Source organism: Tiliqua scincoides, chromosome 3 (genome assembly GCF_035046505.1).
Source record: "Tiliqua scincoides isolate rTilSci1 chromosome 3, rTilSci1.hap2, whole genome shotgun sequence".
NCBI lineage: Eukaryota > Metazoa > Chordata > Lepidosauria > Squamata > Scincidae > Tiliqua > Tiliqua scincoides.
The window spans coordinates 124,733,471-124,760,459 of NC_089823.1; the positions used below are offsets into that span (position 1 = coordinate 124,733,471).

General features: G+C 44.0%; 1 pseudogene; it reads left to right on the forward strand.

The window, feature by feature from the left end:
• The first annotated feature begins 9,179 nt into the window (after positions 1–9,179).
• Positions 9,180–9,295, forward strand: LOC136646666 (5S ribosomal RNA; annotated as a pseudogene).
• Positions 9,296–26,989: the final 17,694 nt, after the last annotated feature.

Below are 26,989 nucleotides of genomic sequence, written 5' to 3' on the forward strand. Positions count from 1 at the left end.
GCACAGCTGGACAAGTTGGACACCCATTCTTTTGCTGAGCTTATTGGCTGTTTCAAGGGCCAATTAATTGGCATTTTCTTTTACCCTGGTATGTTTTTTCTGCACCACACTGAATCATGTCACCTAAATTAGCCTCAGATGAGTCCTTCCTGTGTTATGGAAGCTGATGATTAAAAAGTTAAGATAACCTTTGCACTAAAGCATTTTAATTACAATTTGGTGTGGGTGGGATAAGGAAAAAAGAGGTAGTTACTTTGACCAATAGGGTGTAATTAGCATGTAATTAGTTTGTAGAACTCCTTGCCACAGGAAGTAGTGATGGCACCTGGCCTATATGCCTTTAAGAGGGGATTGGACAGATTTCTGGAAGAAAAGTTCATCACAAGTTACAAATGGTAGGTGTGTGCAAGGTAGAGGTAAGTTGCCTCTGATTGCCAGATGCAGGGGAGAGCACCAGGACGCAGGTTGTGTCTGTTGTTTAGTGTGTTTCCTGAAGCATTTGGTGGGCCACTGTGAGATACAGGAAGCTGGCCTAGATGGGCCTTTGGCCTGATCCAGCAGGGCTCTTCTTATGTTCTTATGTAAAAATCATCAAAATGCCTAAATAAATTTGTTCAAAATAAACCTTATCAATCAGTGCCAACACACTATAATCCATTATGTCAGACATCTATATCTACAACTGTATTAGGCATTGATATTTACTGATGGCTTTATGGGCAAGCTATCAGTTAAATCTGATCAATGATCTCATTAGACTGTTGAGGAATGCTTAAACCTGAGATTAAGCATAAAGCATCTGACTAATAACTTAGCCTAAATTAATACAAAAAAAACAAGGAAGAATATTTCATATAGTACATCTTATCTTGTGAACTGCTGTCTGAAGAATTTTTTTCTTTTTCTCATTAAATATGATCATTGGCAAAATCCATTGGGGTGACTTTTTTTGTGCTAGAGCAGAGTAGGCGAGTCTGAGCTGCACTAAGTCTTCAGATAATCAAACGTTGAGAAGAAAAAGCTTCGTTATCAAGCTGATTTCCTCCCTGTAGCTTTGAAATGCAGTGTACTGGCACTGTCTATTTCCTGACTCCTCATTACACACAAGGAAGTTCAACCAGTGTTCTGGTGGTAGATTCTGTCTTCACCAAGTCTTTCTCAAAAAGGTTACAGATAAGAAGAGAGAGAGAGAGAGAGAGAGACTCTCTCTCTCTCTCTCTCTCTCTCTCTCTCTCTCGGGAAAAGCTCTTGACAGCTATGTTGTAAATTTTGAACTAGGCAAGGCCTGCCAGAATGTTTTTCCAAGACCTTTCATCCAGGCAATTCAGCAACTCTGGTGTTGCACAAATTATTAAAGAACATTTGGCATCACAGTTCAGGTTCTTATAGACTTACAGTGCAATCCTGAACTGTCCTTGGGCCGGTGCAAGTCCCTTGCGTAGGCCCGGAGTTGTCACAAAAGTGCTTTAAAGCACTTTCGCACCACTTCAGGAGTTGGGAAGCTGGTGCATGGATGTGTGCTAGTCTCTGGAGGCCAAATCTGGTGCCGTTACACTTGGGAGAGCAGTGAGTTTGTGCCAGGCAAGTCAGGCTGGCATGGGGGGAGGGAGGCCAGGGGGATGGCGGAACAGGAACATTCTGTGGTGGGGAAGGGTGGGCAGCTTGTGGGCCCATGGGCAGCCCGGGATCAGGTGAGGGGTGCAGCCAGGATCCAGCACTTAGGCGGGATCGGGCTGCTTGGATCTGCACCTCTGATTTAGGCGGCACAGATCCGAATAGCTCCATTAGGGCTGCTGCCGCATTACCCAGGATAAAGGGAATTAATTACCCTTGCTCCAGGCTGAATGGCAGCCCGTCCCAACTCTGTGCTAGATGCAGTGGAGGCTACCCTGCCTGCCTGTTCCAGCCCTGGTTAGAATTGAGCTATTAACTGATAAAGGGATTGAGTATGAAGCAAAAAACCGCATTGTGACACAGTCTGAAACTTTGTCTGAAAATTGAAGTTCATAAAAAGCCTTGCTGAATCTGAAAAAAACCTGAACTGCAAGATAAATATAAGAACAGTCCCACTGGATCAGGCCATAGTCCCATCTAGTCCTGCTACCTGTATCTCAGGGAGCACACAAGACAATAAGTGACCTGCATCCTGGTACCATCCCTTGCATCTGGCATTCTGAAGTAACCCACTTCTAAAATCAGGAGGTTGCACATACACCTCATGGCTTGTAACCCGTGATAGATTTTTCCTCCAGAAATTTGTCCGATCCCCTTTTAAAGGCATCTAGGCCAGATGCCATCACCACATCCTGTGGCAAGGAGTTCCACAGACAAACTACACACTAATTAAAGAAATATTTTCATTTCTCTCCCAACTCTCTCCCTAACTCTCCCAACACTCAATTTTAGCGGATGTCCCCAGGTTCTGGTGTTGTGAGATGGGAAAAAAGAAACATCTCTTTATCCACTCAATCCATCCCCTGCATAATTTTGTATGTTTCAATCATGTCCCCTTCAGATGCCTTTTTTCTAGACTGAAGAGCCCAAATGCTGTAGCCTTTCCTCATAAGGGAGGTTTTCCATTTCCACAATATCCTTTTTGATTGTGGTGACCAGAATCACCCCAGCAGTGTCTTTTCTAGTGGCTGTCTGCTGGTGTTGCATCTTTTTAGATTATGAGCCCTTTTGGGACAGGGAGCCATTAGTTATTTGATTTTTTTCTGCAAACTGCTTTGTGAACTTTTTGTTGAAAAGCGGTATATAAATACTGCTAATAATAATAATAATAATAATAATAATAATAATAATAGGATGTATTGTTACTGTAAGATTATTGCTATCATCAGCATTTTCTTAAAACACAAATCACATGTTTACACAGGGGAAAAAAACTATGTACCAGCGACCCAGTGTATTCACCAATGGCAGATCTATGCAGTTTGGTGTTGAAAGGATGACTGAAGCAAGAGGTAAAATGTACCAAAGTGCTCATGAACCGAAACAGGGGTTTTTGATCTGGAATCCACACCAAAACACTTACTTTTAAACAAGTGGTTCTCATACTTTTGTACCCGGACCAACTTTTTAGAATGACAGTCAGTTGGGAAGTGATGTCATTAACCCGGAAGTGACATCATCAGTTTAGGCTTCAAACATAACCACGATCAAAGGGTCCATTATACAGTGCACTTCTGCTTTTGTCTTGCATAGCTCAGAATTCAAACATTGCAGCTCGGAAGTCAAAGCAGAACGTAGAGTTGGATCTTTCTCCATCCATAGAGCCCTACCCCCTTTCCAGCTTCCCATCTTCCTACCTTTTCTGGGCAAAGCACCATGTCTCTCTCCCACTGGGAGCCCACCCTGCCCAGCAGCTCTGTGCCCTGCATGTTCAGCTCTGTATTTTCAATGGTGGCTGAGCTGGTTGCTAAGCGACCCACCCGAAACTGGCTTGTGACCCACCTAGTGGGTCCTGCCCCACAGGTTAAGAAACACTGTTTTAAACTATAATCAGGGAACTCTATCACTAAATGCATTCACAATGGAACCTGAAGGAAAACAGTTAGGAGGAGAATGAGGTGGAAGGAGGGAGGAATGCTGTAGACCAGTGGTTCTCACACATTTAGCACTGGGACCCACTTTTTAGAATGAGAATTTCTTGGGAGCCATCGGAAGTGATGTCATGACTGGAAGTGACATCATCAAGCAGCAACATTTTTAACAATTCTAGGCTGCAATCCTACCTACACTTACCCAGGAGTAAGTCCCATTTACTATCATTGTTAAAAGAATAGACATAGTAACTTGTTAAAAGTACAGATCTGTAACATTTCTCCAAATGCAGTCACATACCATGGTTGCATCAAGTCTAGTACATTAAAAATAAAATATGAAATGAATGGGACCCATCTGAAATTGGCTCACGACTCACCTAGTGGGTCCCGACCCACAGTTTGAGAAACACTGCTGTAGACAGAGACGGGGCAGAGCAATGAGAGGAAAAATGTGAGGGAGAACAGGGATTTAGGTAGATTAGCTGAATCTCCAAGAGCAGGAGCAGGAAGGGAAGAGCTTGGAGCACAAGAAAGGAAGAATGAGGGAGAAAATTTTGTAGGATCAGTAGGCAGGAAAGCAAAAGTATGCGTGGTTCAGACAATGGCAAAGGGTGATGCTGGGAATTGCTCTCTAGAAACTGACCACTTGCAGTGGGGGAGCTAGTCTTTCCCACTGAACAAATTCTTTTGATTGATGCCACAGACCCCCTAAAGCAGCATTTCTCAAATTGTGCACCTACTGTAGATGCTCTGGGGCTCCCTGAGAGCCCTTCAGGGGCTCCATGAGCACAACATAAATGGCTGCCCCCTGCATTTTTTCCTTGTCTATTCTTCCCCCCTCTCATCTTTGTGACTCTCCTTCCTCATTCCTCTCTTGTTCTGGCTCTTCACAAGTATTCAGCATTGTCCTCAGCACTGCACCTTTCCACACATGATGAGCCAGCACTTTGGGCCTTCTTGGAACTCCTTTTATGAGTGTGATGAGCTCCGGAGACTGAAAAATTTGAGAACCACTGCTCTGGATGATCCACTGGGTTGATCATGGGTGTTTATCTTGTAAAGGAAACCTGAAGCAGTTGCGTACCTGCCATAGACTTCTACGGGGCAAAAGCCCCAGGCACCGGCCGCTAGAACCCCATGGAAGCCTCTCTGAGGCTCCTGAGGGGGGCGGAAACCGTGCTTCCAGTTTCCCAGAAGCACAGTTTTTATAGCTTCAGGGAACCTCAGAGTGGCTTCCCCGATGTGGGTGGAGGTCACACGAGGCTCTGTGAGCCTCTGGTGAGTAGGGGGTGGATTTCTGTGCAGGGGGGAGTGATAGCCTGTGGGGGGTACCATCACTGAGCTTTGCCCTGGGCACGGGGCTGTGGAGGTCAGCAGCTGACCTGAAGCTGATCTTGGGCCTTTAACAAAATGATGAAAAGCAGAAACAGCCCTTAAATGGTTGGGAATGCAAATATCTTAAAACTTTTCCCAGTTCTTAAAATAGTAGCAGATGTCAGTAGCAAATAAAGGTTGTGATAATGTTTGCCCTTCACACACTTGATCTGCATTTGGCATATGGCATCTGAATTACAGATTTGCACACATATGTGTTTCGGATGCAGTTTGCCCTCTTTTTTTTTGCCTTTGAGCCTGCTGCCCTTAGGGACTCCCAAATTCCCAATGCCTTCTTCTGCTATGTTAAGAATCATGAATTTAAACCCATCCAAGCTAATATTCAACTAAAGGATGTAGAAAGGTGAAAAGCTTATGTTTCTAGCAAAAATGAAGGTCCATAAACAGCAAGATAGATACGAAAAGACAGTTCTATAGCGCTGACTCAAGTAGACCAATGGCTCCTATAATATAAAGGCAGTAGCTGAGATTTTTTTTCCACCCTAACCTAAATACAGCTCTTTTGATCTGAATAGTCCCACTGTCCAGTGACCAGCAATAGAAAGTAATAAGCAAAATCCTATTCAAGACCACTTATTAAAGGGAACAAAAAACCACTGGCAAATACAAATCCTGTTTGAAAGGTAACCTCTCTTATTCAAGTCTTTGCCAAGCAAAGTTGACTGTCCCTTGTTCCTGATTATATTTTTTATTATTTATAATGAAGTTTGCAATAAATTGGAATGTGGAGCAGGTTGAAAGGAGAAAGGAGCACCTAGAGATGTGCTTGTGTTAGAGAAAGAGCTGCTATTGTCCCTGGCTACATCTTTTCTTCTCTTTTGTTATTAAAGATGAAGTGAATGTAATGCTTCTGAAGGGACAGGCTGTCAGCCCTGAATAAGCCCATTCCCTATATAGACAAACAGGCCTGTACACTAGGGGCAGCGCCAACTTCTTCAAAGAGCCCGACAAACAGGACTTGACCTTCTTTGAACGGAATCAGCCCATAGGAATGGAACAATCATTTACTGTCAATTTACGCCATACTTATTTAAAATCACAATGCAGTCTAATGTCTCAACTGCTGCTTTGAAAAAAAGTCATAATGCATGATGATGAAAGCACATAATATTTATGATTGAACATATACAATCATAAGAGGAGACCCATGAGATCAGAGCAAAGGTACACTTAGTGCAGCATCTTCTGTTCCAGAGGGGTGAGACAGATGCTTCTGGGAAGCCCCCAAGCAGAATAAAAAGACAAGGGTTCTCCCTCACTCTCGCCTCCCAGAAAATGATATTCATTGGCACATCACCTCTGAACCTGGAGATGTTTGTTTGTATTTATATTCTTACTTATTGTGATGCATCCTAACAACTCAGACGTTTTTCAGTTATGTCAATTCTGAGCACCTGATTGTCAGCCTAATACTATCCACACTTTCTTGGGAGTAAGCCTTATTGACTACAATGGGACTTACTTCTGAGTAGACATGCATAGGCTTGGGCTCTAACTTGTGCAAGGATTGACTCTAGGCAGACTGATCATGGTAGAACATGTCTTCTTTTTGTGCTTCCAAAACTCCAAATGATGGCATTTGCATTGTCTGGATTGCCAGTTCTCCTGTCCACATGATTTGAAGGAAACTGAACAGGATGGATAACTTCCATCCTTCACAAGAGTGAAGTTTCTAATTATTTAGGAATTGGGCTACACATTATAATAATGAACATCAGAACTTTCCTCTTATTTTTTTCTAAGCAAGAAGCATCTTATCCCTGCAACTAGAATCCTAACTTGGGAGGAAAGCATGTGGTGGGGAGTTGCAGGGGAAAGCACAGGCAAAGGATGAAGCACACCTTCTTCCACTTGCTTCTTCCAGTCAACCCCCTCAAACATGTACCCTCAAATGCAAGTGAGCCATGGAACATGTTGTTGCAGGTTTTGTTGCTTGGTAAACAATCGAAAATACCAGGAACTTCCTCTGGAAACTCAAATCACTGTTACCCAGCTGCTGAAAATCATTCCTCCAACTCCCAGTTAAGGAAAAGATCTTGAAGTGAGAAGATGTGTGATTCCCATGAACACCAGGAGCTATTCTGGGCTGTGGCAATGAGGCGCTTTGTTCCAATGAGACTGGCAATTACGTCAATCCCAACAGCCATGGACGTAGTTAAAAGATACTGTGGGTGCCTCAGAATGGGGAATAATGAAGCCTCCTCCTCTCCCCTTCACTGCATATTTCCTTCCCTCTTCCCTTCACCTTCTTTGCCTCACCTCTTTCAGTATATCCTTTTCCCTTTTCTCCTCTTCCTCCTGCTGCTCCATTTCTTGCATCGCTTCTTACTCTTTCCTCATTCCATCCTTGTGGCCTGTATCCCTCTCAACTTTGATTCTCATCTCTCCTTTCCTTTCTCTCCCAGCTGTGTGATTTTGCCTACAATGGCTTTGCGGAGCAGAGTTGAACCTGGGAACACCAGTTATCCATCCCTGTCCAAGGACAATCTAGTCCAACAGTTTTGAAACAATATACAATCAAGTCACTACTTGGGCAGAATGACTTACCAAGGACAAACTGAGAACAAACGACAATGTCAATATACTATTAGTAATCTTCGAAAGACTGTAAACAACTGGTGTTTGTATGCCACTTGGAGTTGACTTTTTATCTGCATCTAACATGGAACACAGAATAGTGACAAATCTGAACAATATTTCATTATAATAAGCAAAGAACTGAAGGTTTTCAACTCACATTAATATATATATATATATATATATATATATATATATATATATATATATATATATATATATATATATATATATATATATATATTTGTACCCCAGTACAACTCATTGAGCACATGACCTCACAGATTTTCATTATCCAGTAACCATATGGCTATTATTAACCAGATATAATGCTCATAATGTAATATACATATGAAAGCAAGAGATCTAAATTGACGAAGAGAGAGAGAGAGAGAGAGAGAAAGAGAGAGAGAGAGATAGCGCAGTGAAGTGGAAAACAAATGAACCAGGTTTAAAAAGAAGTGTACAGTACAACTTAATTTGAAAGGCTGCAGACTCTTGACTGAATGGAATATCCAGAAGAATGTTAAATAGAAATTAAAGAACTGGAAATAAACAAATTAAAAACTGCAGTCTAAACCACAGTTCATGTCTCATTCAAGCTGTCTTGAATAGATTTAAGTGCACCTGTTGGTGGTCTATACTGTAGCTATATTTCCTCAAAGCAATTAAAAAACTGCTCAGGTAAAACACATTTGTTCAAGCAGTGTGGAAGAAAAAAATAAAACTTGCCACCCACCCCTTGCCTTCCACTTAGTTTTGTATTTTCTGAAAACAATATAAACAAAATAGGTGTAAAGATATGTCCATTTCCATAGGACAAGCTAATTCAGTTCTGTAATTTCTGCCTCAGTATTTTAGCTTTTCAATATTTCTTGCTTCAAGGAAAACTTTTCACATCAAGAAAGTCCTACGTGTTTTTGCCAGGAACTTTGTTACAGACGATTCTGTGAAATGTTTGGGGTTTAGTGCCAAGATCTTAGAGTGCATGTGAACTCATTACACGTCCTCCTACTACTGAGCATTGCAGGAAACTGGTAGTGGTAGGTCTGCTGTCAGTCATTGAAGAAAGCTTTCCACCATTATCTTCTCATTAAGGATTTCTGAGGAGACTATGTCAGCCCCACATCTTGCAGACTACTAGATTTGAGCATCAGAATTTTAGTGCTACAGTCCTCTCCCATCAAATTTGGCCTATTGTTGAATGCCAGGCCCTATTCAAGGACAATAGTCATAGGGAACAATCCCAACTGGCCATTCAGCTGGCACAAGTCCCTTGCAACACCAAGGAGTGTCATAAATGTGCTGTAAGGTGCATCTGTGCCTCCTTTGGACTTGGGGAGGTCGGCACAAGGTCGGCGCAAGCAATTTAGCTGGCGCATATTCAAGTAGCCTCATTGCGCCAACTTGGGGTAAGGGGAAAAATATCCCATTGCCCCAAGTTGTGCCACAGTCACCTCCAACCCCCTGAGGGATACAGCGCAGGCCAGCCAACCGGTCTGTTTCAGTGCAGGTTAGGATTGCGCTGATAGTCTTGAAACTCAACACCATATCTATTCTACAAATTAACCCATGTACACTGATGGTGCTAACTATGCACATACATAGTTAATCTGTTCTTTATTCAGGCAAAATAGAAAGTGAACTCTCTTTCCACTCACATACACTGTTACCCTGCATATGCCTGATCTTGTCTGATCTCAGAAGCTAAGCAGGGTCAGGCCTGGTTAGTACTTGGATGGGAGACTGCCTGGGAATATCAGGTGCTGTAGGCTTATACCATAGTCTTTCGAGACTGAAGGTTGCCAACCAAAATTAACTAAGTGTTCCAGACTCAGCATTTGATTTAATGATTTGAAACTGTTGGTTGCAAATTAGGATTTTAAATTCACGTTTTTCTAGTTTAATATTTCAAATCAGTGTCTTTACCAAAATACGATACCTGTTGTGCTAGACATGTGAGGCTGAATTTTTATTCTAGGCAGATTTCCCCCAGACTCTCTGCAGGAAATAAAATTGCAGCTATAGCTTAGATCACCCTACACCCAATTAATGAAGCATATTGTCTAATACCTTTTTAAAAGATTGTATAAGACTTGAATGGGAATGTATCCCTACTTTAATTATCTGCCAAATAAAAGCTATGAATTTTGGAATAGAGCAGAAATCTAATCTAAAACACTTTTACCATGTAGAGACTGAAAATGCTCTATAGACTTTTTTTTCAATATTAAAATATGTGAATATCTCTGCAGATAAATGGTGCAAGAGGAGGATGTGTTCATGTAAAATGAAGGCATGAAGTTCTTTGGCTTGGGCTAAAAGAATGGCTTGGGCTTGGATTAAACTTACTGCTGATATGTAGCTCTATCCTCCATGCCAACTCTAGAAATAGTTCACGTGTACCAAACCAATATGGTCTCCCAGGTTGTCTCTTTTAGAATTAAACAGAATGACCTCTGTAAGGCAGTGTGTGCTTAAAAAGATGCCATTATCAAGCACATTCAGAGTGCAGTGGTGTGTGGTGAGCACACAGTGATGTGTGGTGAGCACATGCCTGGGGAGCATTGCACATTCACTCTCTGCCCTCCCCCCCAGCTCAGTCTCTAAAACACACAGTCCCCCCCCCAAAAATAAAAATACATTAAAAAAAAGCTTACCTCTTCTTCCCCCATTTGAAGCTAGGGAGAGCTCAGCATAGGCCCCCTGAAGTAACAGAAAAGCTGCCTCTCCTGGTGCTTTATAGAGTAGTTCTTTGTGCTAACTCCCTGCTTTTTCATGGCTTTTTTTTTTTAACAGAAGAGAAACAACTCTTCCCACTGCCTCCCCAGAGCTTGCTGATCCTGCTATTTTTTTTAAAATTGGAATCCAGTCGCTCAGCTTTTTTTTTTTTTCCTATTAGAAGACACCCATGATTACAGCCTAACCTGCTGGTGTTGCAAGGTTGAAAGAAGCCAACTCAAGGAAGACTCTGTACTCAAGGGTGATAGTTTGCAGGCTGTTTATGTGTATTGCATGCAATGGCGGCTCATGGGACTCATGTCCAAAGCATGGGAGCAGGCTTCCAATATTGTCAAGACCATTTATACAATTTTCGGCCCTTTGTCCTAAAATCTAGACTTCCCATTGGCTGAAATTTTACATCAGAGATGGGGCAAACACCTAATAGCGTCACAGATAAGGCGCTAGGAAGAGACAGTCAGAGCCTTCCCTCGCAAGGAGACCTGTCAAAACAATTTTTAACAAATAGAGGTTAACAGGGTCTGCCCAATGAGGACCCCAATTGGGATTCATATAATGCCGAGCACATGGCAGCCCTCTGAAAAATGAGGGACGCGGTCATGGAGGGCATGAAATGGGCAGGTCGAAAACCCACCAATTTGGCTAAAATCTCACAAGTTCTCCAGGGGGAGAATGAAAGCCCCGGACAGTTTCTAGAGAGAATCTCCTCAGCTTATAGGCAGTATACTCCCATACACCCAGAAGCCCCAGAGAATGCCAGAACAATCAATCAGACATTTATCCAGCAGTCAGCAGAAGACATTAGGTGTAAGCTGCAAAAGCAGGAGGGGTTCCTAGCCCAAAGTATTGACTTCCTCGTAGAAATAGCAACTAAAGTCTTTGCAAATAGACCAGAGGAAAAGAAAAGACAAGATGAAAAGAAGGCCCAGAGAAAGGCAGCCATCACAGGGAAATCAATGGACAACACAGGTCGTGGCAGAGGAAGAGGGCGAGGAGGCAGACAAGAAGGCCGAGAAAGGGGAAGAGGACCCTAGGGAGGCCCCTTGGATGAAATGAAAGTGCTATCTGCAGACAGGAAGGGCATTGGAAAAACAAATGTGGGTTGCGTAATACCCAAAGAGAGGGGCCTGACCAGGGACCCATCCAAGGGGCCCTCCAAACTCAACAATGAGGACTACTGGGTTCCAGCCATCTCCAACTGGGCCCCCAGGAACCCAGTGTATCAGTAGGGGGCCAACAAGTACCCCTAATGATAGTTACAGGGGCTGCTGTATCAGTAATTAACAAACCTATTGGAACTTTACATCAAGAGACTTTGACTGTGGCAGGGATAACTGGCAGGATGGAAGATACCTCTTACTTAACCCCAATGGCTTGCCAACTGGGGGGTCAGCAGCTGACCCAATGCTTCCTGTACCTACCTAGGTGTCCGGTATCTCTCTTGGGGAGAGACCTGCTCGGCAAGAGTGTCCTTCCACATCAGTGGCACAGCCATGTTAGAAGTCCCAGACGTAATTCAGATTGATACCCCAAGACAACAGACCTGGAAGCTCATAGCAGTGCTTATGGGCAAAGAATCAGAACCACAATGTGATCTCCCAGAGGACTTGAAAGCCCCACCTGAGGTATGGGCTGAAACTAACCCGCCAGGGCTAGCAAAGAATCATCCGCCCATGGTAATAGCCCTAAAGGCCCAGGTCCAGCTGGTAGCAATAAAACAATATATGCTGCCCCAAGATGTCTGGAAGGGAATACAGAAGCATGTATCAAGGCTTTTGGAATACGGCATCTTGAGAGAAAGCCACTCTCCTTGGAATACTCCATTCTTTCCAGTCCCCAAACCAGAGAAAGGAGAATACAGGCCAGTACAGGACCTTAGAGCAGTTAACCAAGCCACAGAGACAATCCACCCAGTGGTGGCTAACCCTTATGCGATCCTGAGCCTGATACCTTCTGAAACAGAGTGGTACAGTACGATGGATATTAAAGACGCATTCTTCTGTTTAAGATTGACCCCAAAGAGCCAACCCTTGTTTGCTTTCTCTTGGGAGGACCATGACATGGGTGTTAAATGTCGGTACACATGGACATGCTTGGTCCAAGGGTTTAAGAACTCCCCTAAACTCTTTGGAGAGGCCTTGGCCCAAGTTCTCAAGGCCTTTGCACCCCAGGAAGGCACTGTGGTGTTGCAGTACGTGAATGATATCCATGTTGCCTCCCACACTCGGGAAGAGTGCCTCCTGGCAACTCAGGAGGTCCTGCAGATACTCTGGAAAGCTGGCTACAAGGTGTCCTGAAAGAAGGCCCAAATTTGTAAACAACAGGTCACTTACTTGGGCTACATCATCTCCCATGGAACAAGAAAATTGGGCCCCGAAAGAATAGAGGCAGTGTGTGTGGGATACCCCCTCCCAGGAACAGAAAGGAATTAAGGGGGTTTCTGGGAATGGCAGGCTTTTGCAGAGTGTGGATTGCCAACTTTTCCGCCCTAGCCCTTTATCTCTCCACTCAAGGGAAAGAGGCTGATCCCTTTCAATGGGAAAAGGAGCAACAGGAAGCATTTAACATGGCCCAAACTTTAAATTGTATTGATTTATTTATTGCTTATGGGAAGACTCACAGTGAAGTTGTGAGCATCTGCATTAAAACAATTTGTTCATGAGTAGTGTGATATCCATTGCGCCTGGGGGTGCAGGTTGGGGAATTCTTACCCTGGCATCTGATAGTCTTGTTCTGTGGGCAGATAGAAGAGTGGACGGATGAACAGATTTGCAAAGACGGTTTACTTTAGTTAGTGCTTTTACATTCACGGGGCCCCTGTTACTTCACAGGGTACCCCTACCAGGAGCACCTCCTGTTCCTTGTCACAGAATGGCTGTACAAATGAGCCTGCTCCCCAAAGTCCAACTTGTTTGAGCCCTTTGCTGGACCATGCAGTTCCAGATGAGCTGGAGTGGTTGTTGGGCCAGGGTCCTAAGTCCAAAGTTGGGTGCTGGTGCTTGGGATTGGGGTGCCCTACGGGGAGATTTGGCTGCCCGGGTGCTGGTCTATGGTGTTGTAGGATGGCTTGGGCAGGCCCCGGATTGGCTGGGCAACCTGGAGGGTTCCGGCCCTGGGTGCTCACAGATCTGGTTCCCAATCCCAATCCTTTCAGGCCCAAGTTGAGCAGAGGATCATGAGAAGATGAGCAGAGGAAGGATGAGGCTTTTGCCTTGGGCTGTCCCTCTCTCTGAGCTGCAGCTACAAGGAGAGGAGCAACCTCTCCCTGCAGCTGCCCAGGGAGCAGGGCCTAGTGGCCCCTCCCCTTCTGTTCTCTGGGCTGGCCCAATATTCTGTGAGCCATTTAGTTATTTGATTTTTCTCTGTAAACCGCTTTGTGAACTTTGAGTTGAAAAGCGGTATATAAATACTGTTAATAATAATAATAATAATAAATAATAATCTTAGGCCAGCCACCCAACCAGCTGGGTTGCACATCAGGTATCTGATGAGGCTCTGGTGAGGTTGTTGCCCGGCTGTTGGGTACCCTGGGAGACAATTCTTCCGCCCACCGAATGCATCTGGAGGTGGTGCCTCCCAGCCAGGGGATGTGTCTAGGAGTTGGGTCCCCCAACTGGCAGGCACACCACCTCCACTGTGCTCCCTTGAAGCTGCAAGCACCACTCCCCAGCCCCACGACTGTGTCCCCAGGGGAGCCCTCACACCTTGCACCTTCTGCGGAGCACCCAGCCCAGTGACAAGTGGATAGTATCTATGCAAACTAGATATTGCGAGGACCCAGTGAATGGTTGTGTCTGATTCTTTAGCATTCTGGAAACCAAGCAGATGTGGATCTGAACAGTACCTGGCTAGAAGGCCACCAGGAGAATCAAGCAAGCCATTCTGAGCCCTTCCAGGAAACCTGGGATCAAAATGCAATGGCACGAATAATAAATCACATCTCAGTATGTCAATGTTAAGTTTTGGATCTGAGTTGTATTTTATACTCAAGTCAGCTGAAGAAGCAGAAGTAGCAGGAAAAGTTGCAGTGACTTATGTTAAGTCAGAAGGGATGCAAAAGTTTAAAGACTCAATAGACTTTACATGGTTTAGTCTCTCTCTGTCTCTGTGTGATCCACCTGTGCTAGTGTGAAAGAGAATTCTCGGCTCCTAAAGTCCTTACAATGGGCGATTAGCTCAAGATCGCAGTCATAGCTGAGCTTCGTAAAACAAGACACATTATGTTCAACAGCCTGGTTGTAGGAGGAAAAGGAGAATATTTGCCAAACAGACTATTCTGAGATCATCATGATGAAGACCTTGCATAAAACTTGCTTGAGTATATTTGTGAAACTTAAAAACAGAAGGGATTGAATCAACACTGCTGTCAAATCACAAACATTTAGAGCTAATATCACAAAAATCCAGATTGAAATTTATTTTTGTAAAATGTGCTGTGTCTACCCCAATAATACATGAGACAAAGGTTTTGAATCATAATATATTTTAATGAAGATAGATTAGATAAAGCAGTTTATGCTCTCAACAACAACAACAACAACAACAACAACAACATCTTACAGTGAATTCTACCTATCCTGATACTCCTCACCACTTTTAATGTGGGCTCCTCGCTTGGACAAAACAGCCAGCTACTGTCTATTCCCTTTTTCAAGCACTGTCATGTACTCTAAGTTACAGATCATCATCTGACAATCCAAGCTGCCAAGCCCCGTATGTAGAGGTGGGAGAAAATGTTTTTTTTTTGCAGATTTCAGGGTTTTCCAGAGTTAGAAGTGCAGAAAGCAGTGTTATGTGTTGTTTTAAATTCAAAATTTACATTATAATTATAAATTATAATTAAAAGTGCATTAGGTAGGGGATATATGTGGTATAGTGTTAGCATATGAAGCCACAGTCTTTACCCATGCACCCCTCCCCCATTTAATAATAAAACCCAAATAAAACAGATTTTTTGGGTCACTGATTTCATGGGTTTTTTTGTTTTTACAAAAGTGAGAAGTGCAGAAAGTTGTGTTATGTGGTATATTTCATTATCACAGTTTTCTCCCACTTATACCTGTAGGGGAAGTTCTGGATTGTACTTTCTTCCCTAAACTGAACAACCATTGGGATTGCCTAAGGGGTCTCCAGGAAGCATCCCTAAGCCAAGCAGCCTCTCAAGATGACTTCTTGCTCCCTTCTTTGACCAATGGGCAGGCCAATTCTAAATCCAGTGGCACCCAGGGCTCCAGCTGTGCCAAAAGAGCAACAGCTGTATCCTGTGGGCACCGTGGCTATTGCCAGAGTCTCCTCAGGGAAAGGGAGTATGTGCTCCCTTCCCCTGGGTAGACAGCTGCTGGGGGAAATGGGTCTCCTTGGCTCTGCACCTGTGTTTAAGTGGGCACAGAGTTGAGGAGGCCTATGCTGGGCCGCCCAGTTCGCAGTGGGGTTCAGGATGCGGCGGCAGACACTGCCACTGTCTCTACCTCCTCGTGGGCCTGATCCCACCTTTCATTCACTCTTCCTCCGCCCTGTTCTGCCCACTCCCTGCCTCTTCCCCCACCCTGAAAACACTGACTGGTACTGTGGGAGTGCCAGTTGGTCCTCCTCCTGGCTCTGAGATGCAGCACAACTAGCGCTGGCCAGCACCGGTGCTTCCTCCTCCTTTGCTAAGCTAGTTAGATTGGACTCTAACACAGGTAAAGCCTGATTTGCAATGGTACGTCCTACCATTTGCTACATAGGGGTGGGGTCGCCTGAGTTTCTGCCTTCCCACCTACCAACAAAATGTCACTCAGGCAACTCACCCAAGAACAAATCTGCACCAGGATGGGTGGGTAGACAATATGTAACCCATTCTCACAAAATAACAAAGACCTCGAGCAAAGAACAGCTGGATGGGAGATGACTGCTCCCCCATAGCTACCGTTGCCCTCCCAAACACCAGGTTTACTTTCCTGTCAGCCTTTTCAAATTTTCTGGAATTTTTGGAGGGTTGCCTGAACCACAGCACATTTCAAGTATCTGTCCATGAACCCTTTGCTCAGCGTTAAATGTGTCTGTATATATTTCCATGTGGGGAGAACTGAAAAGGAGGCAGAGAAACCCTTTCTGTGAGCATTCATGAACTTTTATGGTCAGAAAAAAGTGGCCGCTATCTTATCAAGCCAAAGGGCTGCTGCACTTTACTATGCACATGAGTCCATGCTCAAATTATCAGTTCCCAGTAACATGATTAATGGATCACACCCACTGGCCCACTTATTGCAAATAAGGCTGTACATCTGACCAAAATTGTAGATGCTCCTGCGTACTGATCACACACGCTAACAGAAGCAGATCATATGTTTTGCATGCATAAAGGCCATATGTTTGTCCCTGGCATCTCTCGCTGGGGAGAACTTCTGCCTGGAACACAGGGTGTGCGTGAGTTTTCAGTGACTGAGAAATTGAAGGCTGCTACATTACTAGGCTCATTTGTCCTACCTGTTTTTTTTTCTTTTGAGATAGTCACCTTACAAGACAAACACTGCTATGGCAGGCTAACTACGCTTCTCTGCTGTAAACATCTGCTTATGCTAGTTAAGCTCATCAAAAGGAGTTTGATGCAATTAATATATGCAGTTTTAATGAAACATACAAAACAGTAATTGCGCCCATAATTATGCTATAATTAAATTGCAATCATATAATTAAAGTGGGCTACGTAAAAGCTTTGCCTTTGAAATAATTCAGCGTTCCATCTATTTTGGCACTTATGCCTTTTATCTGTTTGATTCTGCCACATTTTCCTTACTGAAACACGCATAGGATGTTTTGTTCCCAAGTGACACTATCTTTTATGCAGCTCGTCTGTCAACTTTGTATCATTTGGGGATGTGTGGATCCTTTGCTATTTAACAAGATGTTCAATCAATTGCACCCATGCTCCTGGAGTTGTCAACCTGTCATGTTATATTTGTGGAATAGATTTGAATTTGGTCAGCATTTGAATAAGACCTCCAAGGCAAGGCAAGGTGGGAGATGGACACTCCAGAGAAGCAACAACTCAGGAAGCATGAGTGACATGTCCCCTGTTGTTGCTTCTGGCTCTCCTGAGAAAAGAAATGTGATACACATGTCTGTGTGGGGAGATGTATGTTCTGCTGTGGGGACAGAATGCACATCTCTCATTTTTTTTCTGGACGAGACCTGGAAGCGGCCCGAGAGGAAGCACCCTTGATGTAAGACATTCTGCAGGAAGCACAAAAAATAATGTCCTTGCATTCCATTCTCATTGTGTTGCAGCTACTTGTTCCAGGCCTTGAATCACCTTTTATTGACATAGGAAGGACGGTCACATACACATTTTCAAACAAAAGTATTGGGGGAGGTTATGGCTGCTATTTGATCTTTGGTGTGGCTGTCTTACACACAGAATAAGGCAAGTGACACAGAGAGAACAAGAAAGAATTCAGATGGTCCCATTAAAATTTCAGGAACCACCCCATTATTGTGAATTATAAAGATAATTTATTTTACATAACACCATCAAATACATGTGGTGTTTCACAGCTGTGAAGGGTTCTGTTGCTTACAGGGCAGAAACATTCCCAAAGAATACCTCTGAGGCTACAGATATGGTAGGATCAGGGCCAGCTCAAGTCCTCCTGGCACCAGAGGTGCTGTGACAACTGTTGCTCCCCGGTGATGTGCCAGCCTCTACTCCTCCAATATTCTAGTTCACCATTCTCCTCTCCTCCACACTTATGTTGTGCCCCCCTCTTCCTTTTCCAATCCAGGGAGTGGGAAAAGGAGGATTGATAGATTGGCTGTAAGAGACAGGTGTGGCTCCACTGCCCACCAAGGAAGCTGCTCGTGTGACACCACTGAGCAGCTGGGGAGCAGCCCATATGGCTCTGCCCAATGACAGGAAAGTTGGGTGAAAAATCTGGTCAGTCAGTGGTAGAGTGGATGGAGGATCCTCACCCATTGGAAAACTTAGGGGATGACTGGTGATGACACTGCTCACTGCTCACTTTTGTCTGGGGGAGGGGTAGATAGGTAGCAGCTGATTTGGAGAGGGTTGGCCCAGCCCTTAAAAGGAGCACTGAGGGGGAGATGATAGAAGAAAACAGAAACAGGGAGAGAGAATGAGAATGGAATTCAGAAGAAGGAATGGAGGAGGAAGCTGAGCCAGTATTAGGAGCAGGGTGTGGTGGGGTGAAGAGTGGTGAGAGAATTAGGCTTGGATCAGCTGGGATAAACAGAGCCTTCCTTTTTTCCATTTAACATTTTTTATTTATTAATGGTAAATAATGGTAATTAAGGGTAAATACCTGTTGGCAGCCTTCAGTCTATGGTATCACGCTCTGAATGGTGGTTCTGGAACAGCATCTAGTGTGGCTGAAAAGGCCAATTCGGGAGTGACAATCCCTTCCACACCGGGAGCAAGTGCAGTCTGTCCCTGGTCTGTCTCCCTGGCTATGGGCCTTCCTTCTTTGCCTCTTTACCTCAGTCTGTTGGTCAAGTGCCTCTTCAAACTAGGAAAGGCCATGCTGCACAGCCTGCCTCCAAGCGGGCTGCTCAGAGGCCAGGGTTTCCCACCTGTTGAGGTCTACTCCTAAGGCCTTCAGATCCCTCTTGCAGATGTCCTTGTATCACAGCTGTGGTCTACCTGTGAAGGGTAAAGGGGGGAGGGTCTTGAACAGGGCCTTCCTGAAGGGGCAAAGAGAAGGTCTACTTCTACCCTTAGGAGGGGGTAAGGACAAATGCTTGGGTCACCAAGGGGGAGGAGAAAAGGAACCTTAGAGTTTGACTAGTACAACCTCCTGTAACATAATCCCTGATGAGTGGTCGTCCAGCCTCTGCCTGTAAACTACAATGTGGGAGACTCCACAACTGCATGAGGCAGATTATTCCAGGGCTGGAGAGCAACTACTGTTAAAAATATCTTTCTCATGTCTAGCCTCAAACTACTTCCCTGTAGTTTCCGGTCATTGGCTCTAGTCCTGCCATCAAGGAATCACATAAATTAAGTCCTCTCCTTCTTCTGCATGACAGCCCTTCATGTTCTTAGACAGTTATCATATCTTGCCTTATCATATTGCTATAGGTTAAACATACCAGGCTCTTTTAATTGTTCTAATAGGTCTTGGATTTCAGACCCCTAGTATTCTCAGAACCCTACTCTGAAGTAGGTGCTCCAGCTCAAAACTCTGCTCCAATGTCTGAAAGGTCTCAACACGTGTCAAGAAGTGAAGTGATCCACAGTTGTGCAGCTCCTTACAGCCTTTGCTCCAAGCATCTTACAATCTAAAGATCTATTGTGGGAAAATATAGGAATGAAGAAGGGTACGCAAGGATACAAGGAGGGTAAGCAAGGTTGCAACTGGACAATGCAGTTCCACAGACTTCATTGTGTTTGGGGATAAAGATTTGGCGAGATAAGCAAGCATTTCGTTAAAAAGATGGATGTTATAGAGAAATTTGAAGCAAGAAAGAGCTGTTCAAGGAAGGGAGTGGCAAGCAAAAGGGATAGGAAGTATAAATGGGTCACTTACTACTGTCGAAGCATGTGGAGGGGAAATTGTGATTCAGTATTTTCTTTTAAATATTTTCTCAAGTGTACATTTTTAGTTAGTTCACCTACTTGACAACTTACTTCCCCCCCCCCTTCTTTGTTCCTAATATGTAAACATCTCTCATTCATTTCCTGGAGGACAAAAAAAGAAGAAAAGAAAGGGAAAAAAAGAGCAGGGAGAGGGGAATAGATCTTTTATTGCTGTCATTTTATTATTGTCAAAGCTGGTCCCTATTTATTCCCCTCTATTATCAGTTTCACAACACAATAACAAACCCAGATAACATAAGTTATCATATGCAATAAAAGAGATAATAAAATAGAAGCAAATAGTATATTTTTTTCTTAAATGTTTAGTGCTATCTAGTCACATTTGATATCAGACAGGATTTTTGCTGCATAGAATTTCTAACCCAATCACTTACTTTTAAAATCAAGAAAATTAATAAGTTGAATGAGAGTATGGTTTGTTGTTGTTGTGTTTTGAATATCTTGTAATGTTTGGCCACATGGGATGCTGAATTCATTTTCATTATATTCCACTGATAGTAAAATAATATTACAGCATGTCATTAAAGAATTGTCAATCACAAAATAAATTTAAATGAAAAGGAGGGTGTGTGCTTTTTAACCACTTCTGTTCTTTGTTATTGTGAATTAAAGCGAGCCCTATAAGACATGAATAATGATGAGGCTTGAGTTACTTGATAGGACTAGACTAACAGCCCAGTCCTACCCAGGGCTGTTCCAGAGTGTGCAGCACTACCAATGAAGCATGTGCTGCATAGTATCAGCCAGCCAGGGACCAGGAACCCCACAGAGGTAAGCAAAGATAATTAGCTACCTGGACCCCAATGGGTTTTTTCAGACCAACTCTAGCTCTTTGACGGAGATAACTCTGAGGAAACTCTGGGGGCAGGTCCAGGCAAGGAAGAGGAGATAAGATCTAGCAGGCACTAGTGCCACTGTGCTACAAACACCCCCTTTCCCCAAGCACGTGTCCATCTTGGTTTTAGATTGTGAGCCCTTTTGGGACAGGGAGCCATTAGATATTTGATTTTCTCTGTAAACCGCTTTGTGAACTTTTTGTTGAAAAGCGGTATATAAATACTGTTGTTGTTGTTTCAGAGTCAGGCAGACATCCCTGAAGTAAAAAGGGATGAGATTTTGCTGGCTCCCAAGGAAAGGCCCTTCTATGGTTGATTAAATCTGGGTGCTTGAGATCTGACAAAGGATAGCTAGCAAGAACAAGTCCTGCCTGAATGTTAAATTGAATTACAGTTGCCCAGCTGGGTAGTTCCTTTTCAGACTCTAGACCAAGAAGTCCTTCCACCTGAGATAACACACCCTGCCACACTATTGTTCAGCAGGAACTTCCTGGATGGGCCATCAAGCTCTTTTCTGACCTCCTAGAAAACTCAGTCAAGGCCAGGAAGCCCAAAATGCATCAGTCAAGAAGCTCTCCAAACTCCTTTGTCCTGCAGATATTCATTTGTTTCCTTTGTAAAAAGTCCTATAACTTCCCTGCTCTGGAAGCAGATTAGAACAAGAAGAAAGCAAGAACAAGGCAGAGCAGATTACACAGAGCAAGAACAAGACAGAACAAGACAAGAACAGAAGAAAGAGTTCATTCACGCCAGAGGCAGTACAGAGTACAGCCTGGCATTTCACTTTGGAAGAACCTGGGAACTTTGCAGCTCTGCCGTGCTGCTCAAGAAGGACTTCACACTCAAGCAAACCAGCAGACTAGGATAGGTGATCTCTCTCTCTCTCTCCCTTTTTGATCTCCCTTTTTGATCTCTCTCTTCCCCCCCCCAGATTCTTCAACAAACTCTTTATCTTCTTTGAAAAGCTCTGTCTTGTGGTTACTGTTAGCCCATTTTTGAGGCACTGTGAGATTGGTTGCACTGCTCATGCATGTCAACAATTGCAAACCTTGTCACATTGCTAGATCTGACCTCTTGCTTGCTAATGTCCCCAATTTCAGGTATTTGTGTATGTGCGCATGACACGTGTAGGTCACACATGTACATGTGAAGGAGCACTGTTGGCAACAACTGAGATCCACCCCCTCCTGCCCCCAGTTCAAACCACTCTCCGCCCTGATCCGCCGCCACCAACGTCCTGGTGATAATGAAGGCTATGAGGGCTGCTATTACTTATGTGCATCCTTCTTGATCTTGTGCTGGTAGCATTTTCCCCAGGGCAGCTGCAGTGCCAGTGACCCATGTAGTATGCTGACAGATTGCAAGATTTGTCAGCATATTGTACCCATAGGATAGGGCCATAGAAGATTATACTTTTACAGTAGTGTGACCTCAGTATCTGCGGGGGTTCAGAAACCCCAGTGGATACTGAAATCTGTGGATACAGGGGTCCACCATAGATACCGGGGTCCATTTTGAAAGTATTTTTAAAACAAAAAAAGTGCCAAAATTGTTTTTCCTACCTTCATGTAGTGAAACTGGGCCATTTCCCAGCCTCCAGTGCTATTTTTAGGCTTGAAAGACCCACTTCTGGGTCAGGCAGAGGTTACTGGCTCCTACTAGGGTTGCCCCAGAATGTCTCACAATGGAAAGAATTGAGAACCTCCACGTGACCTAGAAGTGGGTCTTTCAAGCCTAAAAATAGCTAGAGCCTAGGAAACAGGGCGGTTTGACCATGTGAATGTAGAAAAAGCAATTTTGGTGCTTTTTGTTTGTTTTTTAAATGCTTTTACAGTGGACCCTGGCATCCACAGGAATCCATGGTTGAGTTAAGTCTACAGATGCCAGATCCACAGATACTAGGTCACACTTTATATGTATATGGGTCACCCCGGATCTGCGGTTTCAGTTAACTGCAGATCAGATCCCTGCCCCACCTTGTGCAGATCCCTTCCCCCCCGGAGGGTCTTCTGAGGCCCACAGAGGCCACATGTGACCGCCCGCAGCTGCTGCAGGCCTCACAATGTCTGAAAAGGCTGAAAAAATGCCAGCCCAGTCCTAATAATGCTTTATAAGGCATTAAAAATGTCACTTCTGGTTTCTCTCTGGAAATAGCATTTTTTGACCTTTTTGGCCATTCTGTGGCTTGCAGCAGTTGCAGGTGGCCGTGCACAGTCGCTGCAAGAAAGTCTCCGGCAGGTGGGGGGCATCCCCAATTATCAGCAATTTCATTAACCATGGGGGGTTCCGGAATGGAACCCTCGCTGATACTGAGTACTGATACTCACTGCTATATATTGAAAACATAGGCCCAGCACAATCTTAAATTTACTGAGCTGACTTGCATGTTTCCAGTGTTTTTTAGGTCTGCAAGACAGCAAATGTCAGCAGCATTTGCACCAAGCTGGGCCTTGATGATATGGCCAGCGTAAGCTGTGATAGCCAGATACAGGAGGCATTTGGATGAACTGTGCCAAGGTTTGGGATGTTTGCAGCTAGCCTATCCTGCCCAAGTCCTTCAGAACCATTGAGGTAAGAATGATTTATGCCAGAGGATGGGTTTAATCTTCAGGTCTCATGCTCCTAAAATGTGAGGTCCTTACATGTCAGGCATATAAGGATCTCATCACCATTCTGGAATGGATCCTTGGAGTTATTATATTTTGGTTAGATCTGTTATACAGTTATAGCACAGAGTGGAGAGATGGTGGGGAAGACAGAGAGAACAGGATGAAAGTTAACAGGTACTTGGTGAGAGCAGTGATGGCAAGAAGTGGGGTGGTTATTACTCATTCAGCCATTGTATATTTGTGGCCAGCCTTGTTCAGGAGTGATGAGATCCATTTGCCCAAAGCAGCCAATTATGTTTATTTGGATGATTTGCAGTGGGCCGTCTGACACTCTATAGGGGCTGGGAGGATGCTAATCTCTAGGTTAGCCTCCCTCCACACGCACACTTTGTGGCAGGGTCAGAGAAGGACAGAGAGTTTAGGAATTTTGAGGTAAGCAAGAGTCAGAGGGAGAACTAGCATTGATCTCAAGAGGTTATCTCTTGGGGATACAGGCTGGTGATCCCTCAGGCTTGAATTGTGAAATCTAAATAACTCTCAGGTTTGGAAGAGGTGAAACAACTCAGCTGCCTCAAGTCCTTTTCCAGGGATTGGTGTGAAAAAGCTGGGATCCTCAGGAGGTGACTTCAGCTTGGAGCCACGATAGTGATTTTCCGAAGGGAAAATGCTCCTCCTGGGTAGGCACCTGCATTAAAAGGGTGTAGTTAGGACCTGCTTCGATAATGTATTGTTGTTCTCATTCAATAAACAGCCCATTTACCCGAAGCAGCTCTTGGTTTATGCACTTTGTGGATTTTGGCAGAGCAGTGTCACTTGTGAGCCAACAATAGGATTCTCAGATAAATTTACTCTGAAATGTTCTTATATAGCACATAAAACAAAAGAGAGCCTTAACCTGGATTTGACACTTACGCACTAAATCCCGTTTTTCTTTTTGTGCTCTTTGCCGGAACACCCTTATCTTTAAGATTGCTCTTATGAAACTCCATGCCCTCTGCAGTCCTGTCACTGGAGAAGAATAGCAAATGCAAAGATTGTTTGGGTTTGATGAAACTCCTGCTGAGCTGCCTGTCTCCGGTATCAAAGCATACCCTTTTCAGAACAAGCCTGATGTAGAATATTGCTCTCACTTTTGAAAATGCTGAATTGGTTCCCAGAACTAAATATCTAGTATATTTAGCTGAAAGGACATACATTTTTCCAAAGTAATATTAGCCCAGTCTTAAACTTAACATTTTAAATGTGTTTTTTTTCATAAATATAATCCTTTTAATATTAAATAATATTGACAAATAGCTAAACCAGAGTTTGAGCAATTCTTAGTTTTCATATCAGATCCCACATTTGCAGTTTCACGGTTGACGCTAGCATAACATGATGAGCGAGACTTGCGGCCCAATTTTTTGGGTCTTTTCCAACAACAGATCTTCTAAACTGCGTGCCCAAAAGGCCCAGCGAAAGGGATTTTTAAATCCCCATACACTTCTGAATCCTCCTCCTCTGCCTGCCACTGACACCCCCCCCCCCCCACATACAGCATGTATATTACAGTGAGAGGTTCATTTCCTGCATTTCAAGGCCAGGAAATCTTTTTGGCACAACTGCACTGGCAAGGATGGGGAAGAATAGAATTTGGCCACTAGTTGCTTAATCCAGATGGATAACCAGAGGATCTCTTTAATAAAGGGAATATGAATGGCCTCCTAGAAATTCACAGTGAAAGGGGCTCCAGTTCTTATATGTTTGTTTCATTCATTCATTCATTCTTTCATTCATTCTTTTTTCTTACTAATAACCTTCAGTACTGTATCCCATGGACTCAGGTATCTTACATCAGTTTTCCTACATGTTAATACAGATTAAGTCTCGGTATCCATGAGGGTTCCATTCCCAGAACTCATATGTATAGCAAAAATCACATTAAAGCAAATCCATTGAGAAAACAATGTCCCTTTGTTCAGCAATTTAAAATCAACCTTGCTGACCTTTGTAATGTATGAGGCAGACAATCAGTCTCTCTCCAAGTGCTTAGAAAGGCTTCACTTTGAGGCAGCGATCCCTCCCTTCACAGGGTGCCGCAGTGAGGGAAAAGAATGGAGGAGGTGATAATACTTCCACTTAGCCTTCTTCCATGTACTCAGGGGGTAGGGAGGGGTCGCTTGCTTCAGAGTGAAACTATTCTAAGAGTCTGGAGAGAGAATGATTGATGGATTGTCTGCTGGCTGCCTTTTCCCACATTAACGAGGCTATTGTTAAACAACTTTTTTCCTTCAGTTGAAAGGGTCCTTCTCATTGTGTTGAGATAAAATTGTGGGTGAAAAATCCCTGGATAATTAGGTTATACCTGTAGTCCTCTTACCCCCCAAGGAGTCTCACGAAATGTTGATAAGAGACTACTCCCTTTGCGCTTCAGGCTCCTTGGATTCAATCCCAAGAACTGCCACCCACTCCCCTTCCCTGGAAATTTTTGGTTACTAGTGATTGTTCCAAGGCAAAGTGTTCAGATAAAGGGTGTGCAACCTCCTCTGCCTCCTTTCCTGGCTGTTTTTGCTGTCTATTGAACACTCTTTACACTGACAAGTAGCAAATCAAAGATTAAAAACTCAGCCTTAAGAAGACTGAGGGCCCAATCCTCTGCTTGCCTAGTGTGGTACAGCAGTGCAGAAACGACCACTACTGTATCCTGTGAGGCCAGAGCAATAGCTGGAAATCTCCTCGGGGTAAGGGAACATTAGTTACCTTACCCCATGTAGAGCTTCAGTGGTGCTGATGGGTCTACTTGGATTTGCACCAGTTACTTAGCTGGCATAGAACCTGTGTTGGGCTCCAAGGCTCTAGAGGGGGAATAGGATTTGGTGACAGCTTTTGTGACAGGATTTGGTGACAGCTTTGGTGACACCCCCCTGGACCTGAACCCTCTGGCCCACCCTCCCGCACCCAGTTTCCCTGCCTTTTCCCCACTCTCCCCCTCCCCTCAAACACCTTCCCCACCAAGCAGCAGAGCATTCATGGCAGTGTGCTCCTTTTTGGTGTCTTGCTGGTGTGGAGTCCCAGCACTGACTGCCACTGGCCTCTCCACTCATTGCCCACTGGTGGTGAAGTGCCATATGTCACTTCACAACAGTTGTTGTCAGGCAATGCACAGGCTACCAGTGCTGCCTCAGCATTGGATTGGGCTGCCTAAGGGATTATTGAATTGAATTTGCCTGTTGCCACCTTTCTCTTGTCCCACAGTAGCCTCACGAAACACAGTTGGTACTCTGGTATATCCCAGTCACCCTATCAGAGCGTAAAGGGAACGGTTTCACAATAAAATAAAATGAGAGCTATGTTAGGAAGCAAATGCTAACCTTTCATATTAAGCCATTATATTTAACCTTAATACTGTACTGAATATGAAAAAAAAAACTGTATAAAGGAACAGTGTCGTAATAATTAAACCTGTCCATATTATTCAGGCATGCTAGTGCCTGAATTGCATATTTTGTAGGCTTAGGGTAGCTAACCAGAATTTAAAAATAGTGACATTAAAATATAAGTAAAACACAACCATATCAATCCCTGATGTTCTTTCACTCTGACCCATTCAATCAGTAGTTCAATTGTTGCTGTTCCGATAACTCACAGGTGTATTCTAGTGTTGCAGCCTGGGGGGTAGACATAGTGTGGAGACAGTAACACATTTTG